Genomic DNA, 18490 nt, shown 5'->3' on the forward strand with positions numbered 1-18490 from the left:
TAACAAAGGTATGAAACCCACCTCAAATTTGAGAAGATAAAAACTCATAAAACGAAAACATATGTAGATTATTGTCCTGTTAATCCCACCTTCCAATCCCCCAATCACTGGGGCCTAAGGGGGCTAGCTAGAGCTGAAGCCAGGCTCCAAATGAGTCATTTGAAACATTCAAATTCTATGCATACCATTGTATCTCATCTACTTGCATGAGAATATAAATGCATTGTACATTAGTTTGCCTGGGATATGACGCTACTGAACCTACCATCTTTAGCGTGCTAATTCCATTATGTAGTATTTTCCCTTCCTCTCAGTGAAGACTTATCCAATCTGCTTTTCAACCACCACAGTATTCTCTAAGAGTTAAAAACTGAATTACTTCGTTGAGGTTAAGAATGCTAGATGGAAGCAAATCCTTCTGATGAATTTCTAAATGCCTTTTAGAAACAAGGATGGGAGCTGGAGATGGTAAATTTTGTGCTTATTATTTTCTTTCCTTTCACTTAGCCCAGGATTCCAGTTTGTGAAACTGAGGTGTCCTTACTGCATATCCAAGTGAGTGAGTTTTTAGGAAAAAAAAAAAAAAAAGCATTTGGCACACACAGAGCTGATGTCATCACACCGTCTGAGAAAACTATATATCCAGGGACATTTTACCGATGCCTGGGGTGATCATGAATCCCACTGCACCCTGGACAGTCCTGGTTTTTGCCTGTTGTCCTGGAGAACTATTAATAGCACCCCTTTTCACACTTCAGAGAGTTCTGGTTTGGATGATAAATTATATAGTCCATTTAAGTTATTTCCCATCAGTAGCATATGTAAGCAAGTATTGGGTAACATAATTTATGGATGTCTGTGTTGAGGGTCCTTCTCAACTTCTAAAGCAGAAGTTCAACTTCATATTGATAAACCATACTATTGAAACCAAGCAGGACCCTGCGGGGCCTTCCTAGATACAAAAGCCCTTATGTGTCCCCCATTTCTTGTTTGTAGGAAAAGGACTTCAGCCTCCTAGACCTTCCCTGAGTTCCAAAGGGCAGATTCCAACAGTTGCTAATCAGGGAAGTGAGGGAATGCAGAAACAAAGGAGGAGCAGCTAAGAAACAATAGTGCACCAGAGATGGGGCGGCATCCTGGTTCCTCCTCAAGGAATATACACAGCAGTATATCTCTGAGTCCTTCTGCAGGAACTAAGGCCCCCACCCAGGGGGAGGATGGTAACCTCAGGCTGAGCATAGGATTCCTGGAGCACCGCCCTGTTACCTCACCACCAACCAATCAGAAGAAAGTCACACAGCCTGGAGCCCTCACCCCAAATTTTGCCTATGAAAACTTCTCCCCCAAAACCATCAGAGAGTTCAGGTTTTTTGAGCACCAGCCACCTGTTCTTGCTCAGCCCTGCAATAAACTTTCTCTGCTCCAAACTCTGACACTTCAGTTTGTTTGGACTCACCGTGCATTGAGCACACGAACTTGCGTTTGGCAACACCATACTGATACTTCATATCAATATTTCATATTGACACTAACATTTTAAAATCACTTTCAGGTACTTTGATTTTTTTTTCTTCTTTTGGATCCATACAACAAGACCCCTATAAGTGTGAGCAGAGGTATTAGTATCCTTATTTACAGCTAAGACAAGGATCATTGATGTGCATAAGACCAGACAGTAAGTCTTCTTATTCCTACTCTAGAGGCGCTCTTTCTAGTAAACTATAATAGAAACCTATGGAAGAGAATTGAGATCTGACTCTTTGATACAGCATTCAGCTTATTATTCTAAGTTTTAACTCAAGCTTACTTTCCTAGCAAAAGGAGGCCTTGGAAACAAACCCTACAGTTTTTTTGTGGCCTGACAATGACCGTTTCACGAGAATTGAATTTCCTATCTCTCTGGATCAAATAAAATTACAACCCGAGATTAAAACAAGATCTGTCCATCAGATTAAAACAAGACTTTTAAAATTATAACGTGAGTGAGGTTTGGACAGCAGAAGGAAAGGGACTCAGGGCAGTGTTTATAAGGCTTTACATGTGAATTCAGACAAGTTGTTAAAGTCTTGAAGCTCTGTCCTCTAGATTAAAGAGAAATGGATCACGGCACAAACATTTTCCACCATGGGCGTTTCCTAAAGCATTATCTAGCTAGTGGTTTCTTTACATGCATCCTAGAGGCATTGGGACCTAGGTCACCACAGAGCACTGAAGACTGAACGTCCACTTGCCTTGACTTCCAGGACACCGGGCCCTCCTGATTCAACCTCTCTGGCCACTCTCCATCCTTCTCTACCAGACTTATGAATTTGTTCATTCAACAGCATTCCTCACAGCTTGGTCCTAGACACTCCTCCCTTCTCAGCCATCAGTAGAAGCTATCAACTGGCAGAGGTGCGCCACTTCCAATACATGTGTTTTGTTTGGCCCTGATCAACTTTTTAAATTGAGCCAACATTTAAAACCAAGACATTTTGTGGTAAAATCCAGATTCCTGGCCTCAGCTGAAAAATCCCTATAATTATGATACGGCAATATACAGCTGGAGTAGACAGTCCCAGTCACTGACTCAAACAAAATATGCATGTGGCCTACATTCTCATATGTTACCTGCCTGGCCCCTATGGGCACTGGAGTTTGCAATCGCTGTTCCACACACCTACCACGACTTCAGGGACCATCTTTCTGCACACCAACAATATCCATTTGGACATTTTCTGATGCCGAGCTCCACGCACCTGCGTGTCCTGAGGTCCAGACTACATATCTGTGTGTCCACTAAGGTCCAGACATACACATCACATGTCCTCTGTGTTTACCCTTAAACATATATGTCCTCTGTGGTCCAGCGCCACATATCCAGCTTCCTGCCCAACATCTCCAATTGAGTGATACAAACAAGGACATCTCATATGCACCATCTCCAAAACTGCTCTTTCTCCCAAATTTGACCACCAGTGTGGTTTATCTCAGGAAAAAAAATTATTATTTCAAGCTAGACATCTGAGAATCATATCAGACACCGCCTTATCCTTCAACCTCTACATTCAATAATCACCCAGTTCTATTGATTTACCTCCAAAACATCTTTCTAATGCTTCCATCTTCACTTTATCCACCTTGAATCATACCACCATTTCCAACCTATAACTATGCAGTCATTTCCTAATGGGTCTTCCCACATGCATACCTGCAGCCTTCCAATCCATTACCCTGATTAAAATTTCTCAGTGGCTTCCCATTATTTTGCATCCTTCAAGAGGACCTCCAAATCCTTTATGAGCTGACCCTCTAAATACTTTCAGTACCGTTTTCCCTGAATATTCTCCTCTACAACTTCACTGGCTTTCTCTCAGTTTTTTGAAGACGCAGCATTCTTTCCTGATGCAAGGCCCTCAGACAAATTCTCTCTCCCTGACACTTACCACCCACCTCTCCCCGTTTTGACCAGGTCAGTCTTTCCCAAACTGTTTCACTACCCTGGTAGACATGTGTAATGTTTGTAAAGCACGCTGGGGGAATAAATAAGACCATCCCCAGCTAAAGACGACCATCCTTGAGTTCTGCCCCAGCCCCCAAGCCTGGCTGCCCCCGAGGGCTGAAGACAGCAATTTCTCAGCTGGCCTCTGTAACCCACGTTCACCACCGGGCCCCAGCACACCTGTTGGGAGATACTTATGGCTCAAATGAGTGATTCTCAAAAAGTGTGGTCCCTGAATTGGCAGCATCAGTATCACCTGGGAACATGCTAGAACTGCAAATCAGCTCCACCCCAAACGTACTGAATTAGAAACTCTGGGGTGAGGCCCAGCCCTCGGAGTTTTTCAAATGATCTGGCTGATTCTGATGCACACTGAAGTTTAAGAACTACTGATCTAGATAACATTGCTGATAATTCCAGCTCATGTCTCACACTTCGTCTAGAAAGTCTTCTCTGACCTTCACAATAGGTCGGGTCCCCTGCTGTTTATTTTCATAGCACAAAGTACTTGTCTCTCACAATACATAACGCAAGTATACCAATTAGTTATCTGTGTTTCACGTCTTCACAGCACACTGTAATCTCTATGAAGCTAAAAACCAATTCTGTCTTATTTACTTTGATCCACAGTGTATGGAGAAAAGAGGGAGAGGGCGCTTTAACAAGAACAAGGAAACATTCCCCTCTATTTGACAAGTCCTCAAGGCTTTAAAAATATCGAACTTGACATTCTCTGCCTAGACATTTGGAAACCTAAGTCCAAGACCTTATTTTAGGTTGAGTGCACAGAACGTGCAGCTAGAAAGGAGAGACTCACCAACAAAGGCGGGCGGCTGAGATTCGGCAGTGTGATATTAACTGCTGCGTGATGGGGGAGAGGACTCACCAGCCGTGGGCCTGCCTGCGTGCTGCGGGAAAGCGAGGTCCTTTTAGCCATCCTACGGTTCTTGCTCGGTGGGGAGCCCAGAGCCCTTCTGGCCCCAGGCCGCATGTGCATGTCCTCTCTGGAAGTCAGAAGCCTCCGGGCCACCATCCTACTCTGCACTGGTTGAAGGGACTGTCCCGGTCACAAACAGGACCGCCCACTAGGGTTCCACTGGTCATTCTATCCCCCAACCTGCTCCTGGGCTGGGGAACAGAGAGCTAACCGGTCTCCAGCCTGCCCACACGCTGTGGACATGAGATCCCTTCTGGCCACCTTACAGGCCTGCCTTAGAGTGGAGCCAAGAGCTCTTCCGGTTAACAACCTGCCCGCGTGCTGAGGAAGGGAGAATCTTCTTGGCCACTGTCCTTCCTCCCTGCTGGTGCGTCCGGCTCCCTTCCGGCTACCCACTGGTCATCACTGCGGAACCAATTCGAGGCCCTTCTGGCCACCAGCCGGCCTGAAATCCGTGGATCCTTCAGCAGCCCAGTTTGCGGCAGACGGGAGAACTAAAACGCCTTCCACTCTCAGGCCTCCAGAGTGCTGTGGAAGACAAATGCCTTCTGGAGATTCTTTCCTGCGGCGCCCTGGTGTCCCAGAGGGCCTTCCGGTCTCCAACTGGACACCCCGCGTGGTTTCCAAGCCATTCGGGGCCCCAGCCTCTCTGCGTGCTGGGGAACCTGCCCAGAGCTGTGCACCGGCCTCACGTGCTTTAAAGCCGAGGACCCTTTGTTCCTTCAACACCAGCCGCATTTCGAGGAAACAGGAGCCCTCTCGGCTACCATCGTACCGGCATCCTGGTGTCCCGAGAGCCCTTCCTGCCAGAAACCTGGCCACGCACTAGGGTTCCCCCACGTCATTTCGTCCCCCAGCCTGCCGCGGTGCTGGGGAAAAAGGGGTTATGCAGCCATCAGCCTGCTCGTGTGATGTTGAGTGGAGAGCACTTCTGGCAACTGTACAGGAGTCCGGTACTGGGAAGCCTAGGGCCTCTCTAGCTATTACCCTGCCCGTGAGCTCTTGAGTGAGCTCTTTCAGCCACCATCCTTCCAGTGCACTGGTAACCCGGGGGCCCTTCCACTCACACTCTGACCTCGCGCTGGGGCCATGGACCCTTCGGGTCACCAGCCCGCCCACCTGCCACGGTACCCACCTGCACGTGCGCTGGAGAACTGGAGGCTCTTTCGACTGTCAGCCTGCCATGTGCTGTGGAATGGAGAGCCTTTTCAGCCCTTGGGAGGCCCGTTCCACCTGCCGGCCCCAAACCCGCCAGCAAGCTGGTGCTCAGGGGTCCCTTACAGCTTGCACACGTACTGGGGTCACAGGAGAGTGGGAGCCCTCAGGGCACTAGCCTGCCCACTTGGTGTGGAATCTAGAGCCCTGTCGGCGACCATCCTTCCTCCCGCTGTTTCTCCGGGGCCCTTGCTGCCACTATCAGTCCCGCAGTCAGTCCTTTGTGCTGGTGACCTGGGGGAAACTTCAGGCCACCAGCCAACCACACAATAGGATACCGGGAGTTCTTTTGGCTCTCAGACTGTCTACCTGCTGCAGAAACAAGGGTCCTCATAGTGCAAAAGCAGCCATAGACCATATGTAAATGAATGGGCGTGGCTGGATTTGGCTTACAGGTGGGTTTTTTTTGGTTTGGTTTGGTTTGTTTGGTTGGTTGGTTGGTTTTTCGCCGCACGGCGTGCAAGATCTTAGTCCCCCAACCAGGGTTCGAACCTGTGCCCCCTGCAGTGGAAGTATGGAGTCCTAACCATTGGACCACACGGAAGTCCCCTCACAGCTGTATTTTCTCCTCCAGTAACCTATAATACTAGAACTCTCTAGTTTTAGCCAGGCATATAGCTATACAGAATAAATATTACAATTCCAAGCCTCCCTTGCAGCTAAGTGATGATGTGTCTAAGTTCTGGGCATTGAGATAGAAGAAGCAGCAACGCATGTGACTCCTAAACCATGCCCCCAAATGGAAGAGACACAATCTCTCTTTCCCCCTTCCCCTTCCCATTGGCTGGAATGTTGAGGAGAGCCAACCTGGGTCATACAGATGAAGGCAACATCCTAGGGACAAAAAAGCAGCAAGACAGGAGACTGGAACCTTGATGACTTCCTGGAGTAGAGCCACCATATGAGCTCCAACTCTTATATGAAAAAGAAATAAGCTTCCAATTTGTCTAAACCACTATTGTAACTGAGTCACATGCACTTCAAACCATATCCTAACAAATGTGCCTGATTTCACCAGCAATTAAGGAGTGAGGTCAATTCAACTTCTCAATGACAAATAAAAACCGAAGACAGGGACCCAAGCACAAGAGTGGGTATGAGAAATATCTCTTGGATCTTTTGACTTCTCTCCATCCCCTCTGCTACTATCTTCTCTTTTAGACCACTGTCCGCTCACCAGCTTAAAACCTCCAACGTTTTCCATTGCTCTTAAAACAGAGACCAGACTCAGAAACATGACCTCCTAGTTCTCTCATCTACCACGCTCTCCAGCCTCATGCACACGGAACTCACTTCATCTCCCCACTCTAGCTGCACCATTTTTCTTCCCATTGTACTTGCCGTTGCTCCTCTACGTGCTGTCACCTCTGCCTGGAATGGTCTTCTTCTGTACCCTTATCCCTGAGTTCACCCAAGCTTACCTTTCAGACCTCAGCTCAAACATCACTTCCAGACCTGGACCTCTGTGATTCGGCAAAGGCCATGTTATAGGCTCTCCTGGCACCATGAACCTGTTTGTCAAGGGCTTGCCTCAGTTACAGTTTTCCATTGGCTTTGTGATTCTTTGCTTAACTGTAAGCTGTGTGAGGGTAGGAACTGTGTCTAATTTTGCTCACCACTGTAGCCTTAGGCAGGGTTCCCACAAAGTAGGAAAATGAATCATCATGACATAGGCCCCTATTGCAAGGGCAAGGTAACGTGCTTCATAATGGAATTTGGACTTGCCCAATGTCACTTAGGATTATCGGCTGCATAGAATAGAAAAAAAAGACAATGGCTTAAATCAGATAAGAAGTTTCTTTCCAACCCATATAAAATATGTGTGGAAGTAGGAGGTTCAGGACTGGAGTATTCTAGCTCTATAAAGTTGCCAGGGATCCAGGTACCTTCCAGGCAGCCATTCTGCCATCCCTAGGATGTGATTCTTGTTGTTATGGTTCAGTCTGGCTGCTAGAGCTCCAGCCATCACATCCGTTCCAAGTAGCAAATTTGAGGAATGGAGAAAAGGGCCTGCCCCCTTTTTTTTAAGGTGACTTCCTAGAAACACGGAACAACACGTCCTTATCCAAAATTTAGTCAAATTGGCCACTCTTCCCTGAAAGAGAGGCCAAGAAATGTGGTCTTTCAGCTGCACTCCAATGTGTCCAGGTAAAAATCGGTGTTTGGTTACTAAAGGACATAGGGAGTGCTTTCTCTCCCTAGTAAACTGCCCTAAAACAGTGGCTTAAAATAACAACAACCAAAAAATAAGTAAAAATAACAATAATCATTTTGTTCTCTCTCATGGGTTTATGGGTTGAGTCATCTCAGCTGGGCAATTCTTCTGCTGGTCGCACAGAATTGTAGTCAACTAAGATGCTGGGACACGTGGGCCCCTCTCCCTCTCATTATGGTCTCATGGCCTCTCCACTCCATGTGATCTCTCTCCAACAGCATGGCCTAAAACACGGAGCAGAAGCTTCCAAACCCTCTCAAAGCTTAGGCATAGCGTCACTTCCCCACCTTCTATGGGTCAAAGCAGTCAAAGGGCCAGTCCAAGTTCAAGAGGAGGAGAAATAAACTGCACTTCTCTATGTGGGGAGTGACAGAATTTGCAGCCGTCTTCAATCCTCCACCAGGAGAATGGATATTTGGAAACAATTAGCAGCCTTTGCCTCATGTCCCTTCAAGACAAACCACCTAAGAGACAAAGAGAGGAACCACTGCTATATAAAACTCATGAAAAGAAACACTAGCCATTATGCTTAGAAGCTAAAGGAAATCAGAGTAAGACCAATGAGGGAATTCCCTGGCCGTCCAGTGGTTAGGACTCGGTGCTTCCGCTTCAGGGGGCCTGGTTTCGATCCCTGGTCGGGGAACTGAGATCCCACAAGCCATGTGGCCAAAAAAAAAAGAGAAAAGAGTAAGACCAATGATAATCTCACAGTAACCTTCAAGCCAGCTCTTCATAAAGCCCTAGTAGGGCTTCTCTGGTGGCACAGTGGTTGAGAGTCCACCTGCCGATGCAGGGGACACGGGTTCGTGCCCCGGTCCGGGAAGATCCCACATGCCGCGGAGCGGCTGGGCCCGTGAGCCATGGCCGCTGAGCCTGCGCGTCCGGAGCCTGTGCTCCGCAACAGGAGAGGCCACAACAGTGAGAGGCCTGCGTACCGCAAAAAAAAAAAAAAAACGCCCTAGTAAACGTTTAAAACACTAACTGCTGGTAAAATAATCTGTGCCCATTAACAAGCAATCAAAACAGACAATTCATAGGAGAGGAAATACAACTGGCCGATCGCCACGTAAAATACTTGACCTCACTAATAATGAAAGAAACGCACATAAAAACAACAATAAGCTATTAGGTTTTGTTCATCAAGTTAACAGTATTTAACAAGATTGAAAATACCCAGTGTTATCGATGGTATTTGTGGGTGTATAAAGAGGAACGATCTTTTTAAAGGGCATTTTGTCAACATCTATAAAGTTTAATCCGTATGTACCTTTCAATGGAACAATTCCAATCTCGTCGATAGTTCATAAAAATTATATGAGTATTCAAATATATATATATATAATATGCATTTCAGTATCCATATAGCACAGAGAATCAGCTAACTTCTATTTAGCATCTGCGATGTATCACTATGCTGCAGGTACTTTTATTATTCCTGCCTTTCGGGTGAGGAAACTGAGTCCTGAGAGGTTAGTTAGGTTGTCTCAGGCCACATAGCCAGAAAGCAGAAGGAATGGGATCCAAGCCAGGTCTCCCTGATTCCAGAGCCGAAGTTCTTCCGCACTGCACATTCTCCCCCAGACATCCTCAAAAACCTTCCGAAGCTTGACAGATACGCACTGCCTCAGGATGACCTTTCTTCTCATTTATCCTTGCCATCTTACTGGTAGTTTAAGCCACTCAGAAGGGCAAGAGCTAGAACTGCTGGGGTGAGGGAGGAATATTACCCAGCCTGGAGTTAGAAGAACTAGATTCAAGTATGTAGCTATTGAAGTAAATGAGTTTTGAGGGGGAAAAAAGCTATAATATGTAATGCTGGCAAGGATGTAGTAAAACTGATACATTCGTATATTGCTAGTTGTGGAGTAAATTGGTTCAACTGGTTAGAGAAATTTCGGGCAACATTTCAAAACAGACATGAAAACGTTCACACTCTTTGATCAGTAATCCCATTCTTAGAAATTAAAGGAAATAATGCAAAAGGATAGTTAAGCGCACAGAGGGTTTCATTATAATGTTATTTGTAAAAACAACAACAATTAAAATAACAAATGTCCAATATGGGGAAATGATGAAACAACAGACTCAGGCTTTGTATTTGGCAAGAACCACAGCTGTTCACCTTTTTTCTCTGAGTCCTTTGGCTCTTCAAGCCCCGATCCTCATACAGCCCCGGGTGCTTGTGTTAAATAAAACAACAACAATCAGCAAGGCACGCAGAGGTCTGCACAGCCAGAATGGAGTCAGCCCAATGTTTTCTTCACATCAAACAAACCGAGAACGCGCCCCACCTGCCCCCTTTCAGCTCTGCATAAGTCTCCACTCTTTAGCACATTTGCTGTTTACGGTTGCAGCTCCCTCACAGTTTTCTCGGCATTTCCAAAATGTTTCCTCCCCTGAAGTTGTGCATAAGCTTACGGCATTCAGGACGCCCGCCAGGGCTCTGAGAGGCGCCGGGGCCAAATCACAACTTTGCTAACTGCGAAGCCTCGCCAAGAGATGACCTATAACTATAAGAAATACATCAAATGGTGACTATGTTTATTGATGTCAAGTTGCATTTTTTTTTTTTTACAATGAGCTGTGTTCCAAGAGAGCCAGCATTCTTTCCTGGCCAATGCCCAGCTCTGCAAGCTGCTTACAAACTACACGCACAGAGTAGAACTGGTCCTGGGAGTTTTGTCCGAAGGGCCCACGAGAAGCTGTTTGAAAACACTGAACACTGCGGGGAGGCTGCCAGTTTCGAGGATGGTGTGAGGTAGAACAGTCATCATCGTGAGTGAACAATTATGGGATGGAAACAATACACCAAATGCTTTAGAGAGTTAAAGTGTTCCCTGCCCGATGGCCGCATGTTCCATGACATTATTTTCTTTGTGTGCTTATGGCAATTTTTAAATTGTCCTTCATTATAAATTGTGTTTACAATATAGGTGACCTCCTTTTCCTACATTTTCTAATACTGCCAGGAAGTGATGATCTAGCTGTCTGAATCTGGTATACATCTTTCTCTTGGATACTCTCTTTTTTTCTCCATTCTACCTTTAAGATTTTTCAAAGTTACCTGCTTTTCTACAAAAACTCTTTTTATAGAAGGTAGCTGAGAGTAGAGAAGGGGCGTGATTCACAAGTCCCCAAGTGTCGTCTCCTGCCTGCCCCCGCAAACTGTGTGACTGTGGACAGGTCAGTTCACCCCTCTCTGACCCTCAAGTTACTCATCTGTAAAATGGGCAAGATTCGCAGAGGTAAGGGATGCTGACTTGAGTCTGACCGCCAGGGTTCACATCCTGGCTGCAGCTCTGTGACCTTGGGCAAACTCTTCCCTCCGGTGCCTGGGGTGACCAACCATCCTACTTTGCCCGGGAATGAAGGATCTGCAGGGCTTTCAGTGTGAAAACAGGGACCAGCTGGTCACTCTTTCTGTACCTAAATTTCCTCAGCTGTAAGAGAGGGATTATAATAGAACCACCCTCCTAGGGCAGTCGTTAGGATTAATCAATCATTGTGTAAAGCACTTAGGACAATGTCTGGCACGTGTCGGCTGTTATTCTCAGGACTGTCTTCTCTCCTCCATCCCCCTCATTAACTACTTCACCATCTCCCTTTCTCCTCTCTTCTATTTAATAGCTGAAAGTCTTAAATATGATCATATTTAGTACTAAACCCGACGTGCTATGAAAGCCTTTGTTTCACTTACCACTACAGACAATACCAATGATGCCTTCAAAATGTTGTTAAGCAGTTTAATAGAGCTCTCATTGGAATGTCACAATCTTCAAAGCTATAGCTCAATCTCCCTTTAGTGTAATGCAATAAAAATGTTACTCTAATGTCGTTTCCTTTATGTAAATAACACCAAAATGCTTCAACCCAAAAGCTGGAGAAGAAAGGAGGAGGGTGAGGAGAAACAGGCAAGGGTTGGTCCATAATGGGCAGCATTTCCTGGGCCAGTTTCCCTTCCTGACTTTGATGAAACATTTCCAGATGAGATCTTTCTGCATTCTTTGCAGCGGGAGCCGATCCTGAAGATGGGATGCTTTGGAAGGTGGGGGGGGGGGGAAGTTGTGGGAGAGGTGCCTGTAAACAAACAAACGCAGATGAACCCTCCAAAAACAAGGCCCATCTGGAGAGGAAAACAGCGACTCAACGTGTGCCCAAAGCAAGCGGGACCTCGCAGAGACATGAGAGTCTTTGAACAACTCTCTCCTCTCCCTTTTCCCTCCCCACCCTGTGAAGCCTAAAACCTAAGTGGGCCATGTTTCTGGAGGGGATAGAGGGAAGAGGGTGAAAGAAAGGTCTGGCATCTTCTTTGATGATCAGACCCTTTCGCAGCTGGCAAAGAGTAAAAAGCCCTTTCTGGGTATTTTTGCCTGGGGCCCCAGAATTCAAATCAGCTGATCTTTGTTTACAATTCCCAGTGCGGGGTACATACCACCCCACCCCCAAAGCCAGGCCTGTAACAGAAAGCAAGCGACAAGAGCGAGCTGGCCTGGAATTGATTCTCCGGTGTGGAAATTGTCAACAACCGCATTTTCTATTTGTACTATTTAAAAGATAGTGTTGGTGGTCTCTTCGTTTCTCAGAAAAGGGAAATTTTACACCTGTTAGATTATAGACTTGGAGCTATTTATTAAGGAGAACATACGGTGACAGATAACGCCAACTCTCCGTTATCCATGAAAGGAAATAAGTAAAAATCACTCCTGGGTCTAAATTTTACTTGAACTCTGGGCTTCAATCTCCTTTCCTTCCAGCCTTTGTGGGATTCTCTGAGCAAAGTACATTGGTTTTAATTTCTTCTGAGTCCCTTGCAAACCTTAGGCTGGGCGAGTAAGAAACAATGAAATGGCCCCCAACGGTAGTAATGCGGGGATTGAGGAAAGAGAATGAGGCCGGGATCAAAAAGGGGTGAGAGAGGGGACAGGGATGAGCGCCCACCCCCACGAGAACGAGAAACCAATCGCCATTTCCCCATTAAAATACCTTCTACACTCCCACAGTCACAGTGCAATTCTCGGGTTCAGGAAAGATGTCCTAAGCTGCTCCTGGGTGCCAGGAACTGTGCTAAGAGCCGCAAAGTCTGAAGTGCGGGAAGGAATGTGAAGTTCAGAGGCACACGCAACACAACGTGTCAGGCGGGTGTGAGAAACCCACGATTTCCCACTCAAAGAAATCTCTTTGGGATCTTCTCATTTAATCCCCCAAGGAAAACTGCCTCGGCTGACTTTCGGTGCATTTGCATCTGAGCAGATTGATGAGCTCTCCTTCTGCCACCTTTTCTGCCTCGACTCTCGGCGTCGGTCCTTTTCCAGGGGATATAGGTGACTCTGCGCCCCTCCCCGCCGGCCACCTCCCTGCCGCGCCCTCTCGCGGGCGTCCGGGTCCGGCCACTCCTCCCGGAGCTTCGGCGCCCTCGGGGGTCAGCGGGGTCGCGGTCTTGGCTCTGCTCCCCCGGCGCCCGGGTCCCGGGAGGTGACCCGACGACGTGGGGTGGCCACCGCAGGGCCCCCAGCAGCTACCCCAGCCCCGGGTGGGGGCGCCTCCTTCCCGACGAGGAAACCCAGGCCGCCGAGACCAAGCGGACCCAGCGGACGCCCTGCCCGCCCGCCGGGTAGACCCGGGCACGTCGGTGCCCGCGGCTCTGCCTCAGCCGCCCCAAGAGGCCCCTGGGCCGCGAGGGTCCCCTTTCTCCTCCATCGTCGCCCTCCTCTCGGCTCGGGAGCCTCCCCCCTTCCCCCAAAGACGCTGAGTGGCCTCGAAACGGATTCCGGGTGGGTTGGAAAGTCGGGGGGCAGAAGGGGGGGCCTCTGGAGAGAGGACGGAACTGCCCCAGATTTGGAGGAGACGCCTGTCAGAGCGTGGAATGTAAGCCCTTCTGCGCACTTATTTTTATTCCGGGGGCCTTTCTTCCTCGTCCTCCTCCTCTATTTTTTCCCCTTCTGTTCAGCTATTTGTGTTTTCTGATCGGGTAAGTGATTTGCGGCAGGAAATTGGATATCTTTATTCCAGAGGCACTGTGGTTCTAATGGTATCTATTCCAGAACCACCGGCTATGTCTTAGTTGCGGGCTTTTTTTTCTTTCTTTTTCCTTGCAGGTTACTTTGTGATGAAGAGAACAGAGCGCTGTTCAGCCTCGGCATCTTCCCTCCTCCCTTCAACACAATGCAACTCTTAATTAAATACGGGACACCCACGCCTCCCTTCCCACAGACCCCTTCCGTCTGCTCCCCCCAACTCTGAAATACCAGCCTTTCATGGGCAGGGAAAGCCTCGTGTTGAACTTCCCAATTAGCGAGACACATCGCAAAATAAGAGATTCTAAAAGAGCTATCACTCCTATTTTTGGACTCTTCCTTTCTAGGCCTTACCTAGTACGCGTTTTGGTGACCTTAGTATGACTTGAAAATCCTGCAGGGCTGAGGACATGAGACTGCAGACACGCAGGTCTTAAGAAGCACGATTTGTGTTTTTGTGGCTGATGAGCTAGGATTAATACACTCATTGAAAAAGAAATAAGTTATGGATCGATTTGAACCGGGAATTTTTCATCTTTGTAAAAGCTTCATCAGTAACTTTTTTTTTTTTTTTTTTTTTTTACCAGAGGTTCTAAGAGCTTCAAGAAAAGTCATCCTTTCCAGGTAGAACAGTCAAAGAGGGTGGACAAGAACCTTGCTTTCTCTTTTCTCCATTTCTGGCCACACCAAGAGGGAGGAGATGATTTGTGAGTAGTGGAGAGTGCTGGACTCTGGGCTTCGACGATTTTCTGATGCGAAGATTCAGCTGCCTGGGGGAGATGCAGGGCGGTGGCCCGATTCCCGGGGAGTCACAAAGTAGGCAGTCATCAAGTGAGAGATGGGGGACCCTAGAGTCGGAGGTGGAGGAATCACAGAGAGGGAAGGTGGGGGATCAGCAAGTCAAAAAAGGGAGAATCCTAGAATCCGAAGGTGGGGTATTCTAGAGTCAGAAGGTGGGGAGGGCGGGTATCATAGAACCAGAATGTAGGAGTGCTGCAGAGACCGATTTCAAATGAAAGAAATATCAGAGTAGCTACCTTCAGATGACCCCTCCCTAGGGACTGAGGGCGCAGGCGGCCAGGCCTCCACGAACACCCCACAGACAGCGGATTCAGCCTTCCGGCTGATGGTGCAGCCTCTGCACGCTTGCCTTAGCGCCACCCCCAATTATTCCACTTCTCGGGCCAGTGTTTCCTGAGGTTCGCCAGCAAGAATCCACCCAGCAATTATCTCCCCTCTCGCGCTCATGGGGGGACATTAACCACGAACGCGCTGGAGAAGAAAGGTACAGATGGGTCTTTTATTGCACACTTGGAAATGTTTCCAAGGCTTTTGTTTTCTTCCCCCATTCATTCCTGCCGGATCACGGGGATCTGCCAACTTCAGTCCCCAGAGGCTGCGGCGGGAGGGCCCGGTCCGCCCCGAGCCCCCGCTAGGGGGCGCGCTCTGGCCGTGGCGCCGAGCCGAGCGCGCGAGGGGGCTCGGCTGCGAGGACGCCGACAGCCGGGATCTGCGGGGCCTCGGAACCGACGCCGGCGTCGGGTCCCTGCCTGCTCGCGACCCGAGCTCCTACCCGTGCCCCCACCACGTCCCGGGGCGCCGGGAGCAGCAGCTACAGAGTAACGGCTGCACGGGGGACGCCTCGACCCTGGACGCACCCGGGGGCCCGCCGTCCGGCGATGGAGAGAGGAAACCAGGTGGTGATGATTACAGGGAGCCAAGACGTTTCCCTCTCCGCTCTGGAAACCTGGGGGGTGGGTTAGGCAGGAGATGGGGGGCTCCGGCCAAGGGACTCGGGGTGACAGCCCAACCACTTGCTTCTCGCCCGTGGGAGGGGACCGCCCCCCGAGGGCAGACGTGAGGCTGTGGCCATCTCGCCTGGCTTTGTGCTTGGAGCCAGGCTGGAAAATGCCTCGGTTGACCGCCTGGGTGGATGATTGGAAGTGGCGGGGGTGGGGGTGGGGCTGTTTTCTCTCTAGTTCTCGCTCCCCCGACCCGTTTCCCCTGGCTGCTGACGGGCAACCGAAAGTGGCGAAGTTTGAAAATAAGGGGAGTTGTCCTAACACAGTAATCACACCCACACGTCCATACCTTGAGGGCTCGGCCTTGGTCCTCGGGACGCTTCCCAAAGCACTGCTTCCCAACAAACCTCTCCCAGCCGAGCCCTGATGGTGGAACCCCGGGCTCGGGCGGACAACACAGCGAAGAGGGAAGGATGAGCAAACGCCAAGGAGGCTTCCCTGGAAATTCAAGTCCTCAGTCCCTTTGGACCTTTCCACAGGGTGCTCCTTTGTAAACACATCAACAAACAAACACCGGTCCACAGACAGATCCCAGCAGCCGTGGGGAGAACTGAGGCAGGGGTAGGGAGTGGAGGGCAAGCAGCGGGCCGAGAAGGCGAGGGGCAAGTGCTAGACAAACGGATTATGATACATTTCCTCCTATCTTCAGACTTCTCCAGGAGGAGAGACCTCGATTTGTGCATAAAATGCATACCCTGAAGTGGATAAGACTCTGAAAGCAGCATTTGAGGAGGTTAACCTTGACTGGTTGGAGTTGGGGGCGGAGGGGGGTGGGAGGCGAATATTTCTCTTTGTGCCCACCGGCTCTTCCCAGCACCGGCTGTCAATCCCGACGCTTGTTATCCTCACAAGGCTTCAGTTTGTTTGCCTGATCTCAGCAAGGTTTTCTTCCACAAGTAGAACTATAATTGCTATAATTCTACTGTATCATTTGGATCATTGCAGTATTGTTGTTTTCGCTCCCTCTTTCTCTCCTCCTAACACTGCAATAACGCGCTCCAGTGTTAAATTAGCAGGTTGCGGAAGACCATAAATGAATGAAAGTTTGTTTTTTAAAAAAAAAGAAATTAAATAAATAAAACAGCAAAATGACTTGGCAAAGGGGATATCACATCACAGAGAATCCTCTAGTGTAATCAGGACTTATTGTCTTCCCTTCCAATGGCTTCCAAATTGGTCACCAGACTCCAGTGAAGTTTATTTCTATTGTTTAAATATATGTTTTGAAGAGGTTGAGCATAATTTAAGGGGACCTGAGCCGTCTGGAGTGGCTGGAAGCCCATTACAGCTTTATTTATCTATGTGTATATTGCACAATAAATTAAAACATCTCAAATGAAAAGTGTGCAAGGTTAACTCTCCTCCAAACATTTTTTTTTCCTGGATAATAACATCTAACTTCCACCCCCTTATCCCGCATTTCTTGCAAATATAATTTTGAAACTACAATGTAGAATTAGTTCTCACCACAGAAAAGAAAGGGGTTTCTTCCATTCGCCTCTTCTAGGTAATTATTATTTCCAGTCCTGGGGACAAGCCTCATTTTTCACCATAAACAACAGTTCTGAACTCTTCAGACCCTCACTTCCGGCCATAATTGTCATTTTTATCTTAGTGATTGATTGATTTTAAAAGCAGATGAACTGCAAACCATTGTTTTCCAGGCAGCCCAGGAAAAGAAAACCAACAGTTACAGACCCCAAAGATTAGAGGAGCCAGGAGTTGTAACAAAGTACAATCGCGAATAATATTATTACTAAAATGAAATTGCTTTTGATTAGCGGGTAAAAGAAAGTGGAAAAAGTGAGGTGAAAAGAAAGTGAAGTGTCATCTTACTGGCAGAGTAGACATTAAATTGGCTAAACTAAAAGTTCTTTTATACATAGTCCTATAGCCCAGTCCTGAAAAGTCTACCTACTCAACAAATCAATTAAATTCTTCTTAGATATTAGAGGCATCATTTGGTTTTCTAAAATAACATGTAGGATAACACACATATATCTTAAACCCATCTTCTGATTAGACGCTGTGGAGATGCCAGCAGATTGTCTCCCCGTGGGTATGTTAGAAAAGTTTTCTGGTTTTTTTTTTTTTTTTAATCTTTCAGGAATAGCAAGAGCCAATTGTAGATTTTGAAGTTGGGTATTGAATTGTGACAAAGATCACTTCAGGGCTGCTGGGTGTAAATGGAGCTGGGTCGAGCCCTTCTCCCCGAAGTGAATGCATGTGCCTTCCCAATAGCGTCCTCACTTGGGAAGATTGATTAGAAAATACCAAAAATAAACAAGATAAAATAACAAAGCTAGTGTTTTCACCAGGTTTCCCAAAGAAAGACATTCTATTCCATTAATAGAATTAGATTTAATTCCAGGGGTCATTAAGTCAGAATCAGAAATTCTATGTTAACCTCCCCTTTGGCAGTGGATGATTAAAATTAGAATACACCCCAGCAGAAAGTCCGACTTCTTTTTTAAAAAAAGGAGAACAGCTGCAGAAGGGGGAGGAGGGGGACGGAAGCTAAGAAATCTTCCACCGAGAGACTTGAAACCCCGTTAGGCTCTCAGAAATGATTTGTGCGTTTGTGTCTCTTTTTCTTTCACATGATCTTCTTTGGACTAATTTTCAGCCCACTCCCTGCGTGTGCGGGAGTGTGACTCTGAAGTCACGGAGCCACCTGCAGCCGGGTCTTGTGGATTTCCGACGCGGGGCCCGCTGAGGAGGGAAAAGTGCCCCTGTGTCTCCTAGTGACCAGCCGCAAGGACGCCCGTGAGGCTTCGCGGCTGGAGGCTCGCTCGGAGGAGACCGACGGGGCTGTCCGTCTCTCGG

The 18490-nt window shown here is 47.8% G+C and overlaps 1 long non-coding RNA gene across 1 annotated transcript; it reads left to right on the forward strand.

The window, feature by feature from the left end:
- The first annotated feature begins 13693 nt into the window (after positions 1–13693).
- LOC132594599 (uncharacterized) lies at positions 13694–18401 on the forward strand. The gene is made up of 3 exons (XR_009560783.1): positions 13694–13816; positions 14450–15147; positions 18291–18401. It is a non-coding gene; the product is annotated as an uncharacterized lncRNA (long non-coding RNA).
- Positions 18402–18490: the final 89 nt, after the last annotated feature.

Source organism: Globicephala melas, chromosome X, assembly GCF_963455315.2.
Source record: "Globicephala melas chromosome X, mGloMel1.2, whole genome shotgun sequence".
Classification (NCBI taxonomy): domain Eukaryota; kingdom Metazoa; phylum Chordata; class Mammalia; order Artiodactyla; family Delphinidae; genus Globicephala; species Globicephala melas.